A 3,047-nucleotide genomic window follows, 5' to 3' on the forward strand; every position below is an offset into this window, starting at 1 on the left:
TCGGAGGTTATCGACCTTACGTCACTCCGATGGACACATGACTTTCTTTGGGCTCTCATACATGCTGCTTATATGATATATGTATATGTATATGGGGGATATGGGGAAAAGGGCCATATGTTGCGCTATAGACGCATTGCCACCTGGTCAGTTGGCGTAATTTATCATCCCGGACGCGGGACATATGTGGGGGAGCCGACGTTGCTCGGCGCTATGACATGTTCTATTTTCTATATATATGAAGAAGAAATGTTTTCAAAACAAGCCAAGCATGCATGGCATCCGCCCTAAGAGGCACTCAGATGTACAGGTTACTCTTTTATCTCATGATATGTTCTATATTTCCACTCTGTTACTAGTCATATTTATATTCCTTACTATGTTACTATTTATGCCTTACATACTCAGTACATTGCTCGTACTGACCCCCCCTTTTCTTCGGGAGCTGCGTTTCATGCCGCGCAGGTACACCCAGATGAGTAGAAGCTATGGTAGAAGACGTTCCAGCGCAGTTGGCAAGCTCCATTTGCTCTGGAGTGTTGCCGGGTCAGGGTACTATGCTATGATGTCTTGTTCGAAGTTAGAGACTTTGCAGACAGAGTCGTAGGTATAGAATGTCAGTTCTGTAAGCGGCTCCATCAACCGATGTTTCTTTATGTATATGTTATAAAGTCTATATGATTGCAGATCTTGTTTGATTGGAGAGCAATAGAAAGAAAGTTTCTGAAAGCTTCACTATGTATTTCATGATTATTTGATTTAGAAGTCCAAAGAGGTTATGCATGTAATAAGAGTCAGCGGGTTCGCTCGGCTCCGAATATGGGGTCAGGTGCCCATCACACCCTAGTAAAGTCGGGGTGTGACAAAGTGGTATCAGAGCAGGTCGTCCTAGGGGTTGTCTGCAAAGTCGTGTCCAGTAGAGTCCTGTTTATGGGTGTGAAGCCGGCCACATTTATAAACAGGAGGCTGCGGGGCATCTAGGGATTGTTGACCTTCCTTCTGTCTTAGATCGTGCGATAGAGCCAAGTCATAGGAAAATGGAATTCCTTATACAAGCCTTACCTACGACGGAAGAAGGTGAGAAGCGATATGGAAAGTCACAGGGGTAAGTATTGATATTCTGTTCTGTTACCTGAAACTGGAGGCTCTGGATGGATGAGATGTGTCGTATACGTATGTATGCCCTGTAAGGTATTGTTGATATTTGCTGCGTACAGATTTGGAATAGTAAGGATTGCAAAGGAGATTCTGTCGGAATTGTTCAAAAATCAGGTCATTTAGTTAAGTACGTCTAACAGAAGGAAGCGTGGAAAGGAAATATCGTAAACGGACGATAAGTGGGATGAGTTGTTTCAGAAAGGTTATGGATTTGGTATGACACGAAGAATAATAGCGAGAAAGACGATTAGCAGCCCAGAGGATTAAAATGGATAACGTTCGAGGCTTAGTAGGAGTAAGGTATGCTAAAGGATTCAGAGAAAGTCGACAATTAGTTTCGCTGTGGATTATTAGGTAAGGATGGTGAGTGGAAGTCCGAACTGGCTGATAACCGGGTATGCATAAGTAACGGCGACGGAGGTATATTTGTTACCATCAGGAATCTAGGGATCTAGAACGAGAGGTAGTCATACACGAAATTAAAAGGCGAATATTGGGGGTTAAAAGGGGTAAAATAGTAATTATAAAGGAGAAAGACGTGTTACGAGAGTGTCTCGGGATTTGTAAGACCTCGACTCGCTCCAGATCATGTAATAAAGGTCATAAGAGGAAGGGGGCGCGATTATATCAGCATTAAGGCATCGGATTCCATCAAAGTTTCGAGGTTAAGCGTGCTAAGGTGGGAGCAATTTTAGGATGGGTGACCCCCTGGGAAGTATGCAAGAAATTCGATATATCCAGACATAGGAGACAAATGAGAAGCTAGAGTTGCCTAAGGGAAACTAGAGTATACGGAATGGCCGGAAACCTTAAGAGGTCGCGTAAAACAAGGTAGGCTAGACTGGAGAAGAGACAGAAAGTGCGTCACAGCTCTGGAAATTTGGATAGGCTTGAATAGCGTTTAGAAGTATTCTGTGGGCTAGTTGATAATAAATAAATAAATAAATATATATATATATATATATATATATATATATATATATATATATATATATATATGAATGCGTAGGATATCCCACATATGATTGTATCGGTGGACATGTGAGTTCCAACAACCGGCGCTACGGTAAGGAAGGCATTGATCACGCAAGGGTACCAAAGTTCGAGGGACGGCAAAAAAAAATGGTACCAGTGTTACGAGGTAAGCTGCTATTATTTTTACTACAGGTTAAGATCGGAAATTCTAGTATAACGATATTTGGAAAAGAAAAAGAGTGAGTAGATGGAAAACAAAGAGATCAAAGTGTCGGAAGGAGGTGAAAGGTAAGAAACTTCAGTGAGTGAAGCTCCCGAGAGAAATTACCGGCAAAAGCACGAGACTATTTGGGTAAGAACTCAAAGTAGGCATGTGAAAAGGGATAGAGTGTGGTAAAACGAAACAGGAGAGGAGTGTATGAGGTTCGAGAACCGATTTCAATAAGTGGGGCTAAAGGAATAGTGACAAGGATAGGGGGATGTGAAGTAAGAGAAAGAATGCTTAGGCCTTGCGATGATGTTAAGGTGAGAGATATATACAAGAATAAATGTATAGCTATATTAATATAGTTAAAGGTTCGATGAACGAGGATAAAGAGAGTGTAAACTGTAAGGATTCTATGCTGAGGGAAAAAGTAGTAGGACGCTCGAAAAATATGGACGCCGAGCTGCAGCACAAACGCGTAGCTAAGAAGAATTACGAGCAAGTGAGCTAAGCAAGTGAAAGGACAAATAGTGGATGGAAGGGTATGGAAATGTGGACAAAATGATGACATAGACAGAATGTAAAAGAAAAACTTAGGATAAGAAGTTTTCGATATGTTATGCACAGAGCTGGAAAGAGAGATGAGGAATAAGGTATAAACAAAGACTTCAAAAAAGGACTGTTGGCATATAAGGAGCCCCTAAAGGGG

This window comes from Lycium barbarum, chromosome 7 (genome assembly GCF_019175385.1).
Source record: "Lycium barbarum isolate Lr01 chromosome 7, ASM1917538v2, whole genome shotgun sequence".
NCBI classification, from domain to species: Eukaryota; Viridiplantae; Streptophyta; class Magnoliopsida; order Solanales; family Solanaceae; genus Lycium; species Lycium barbarum.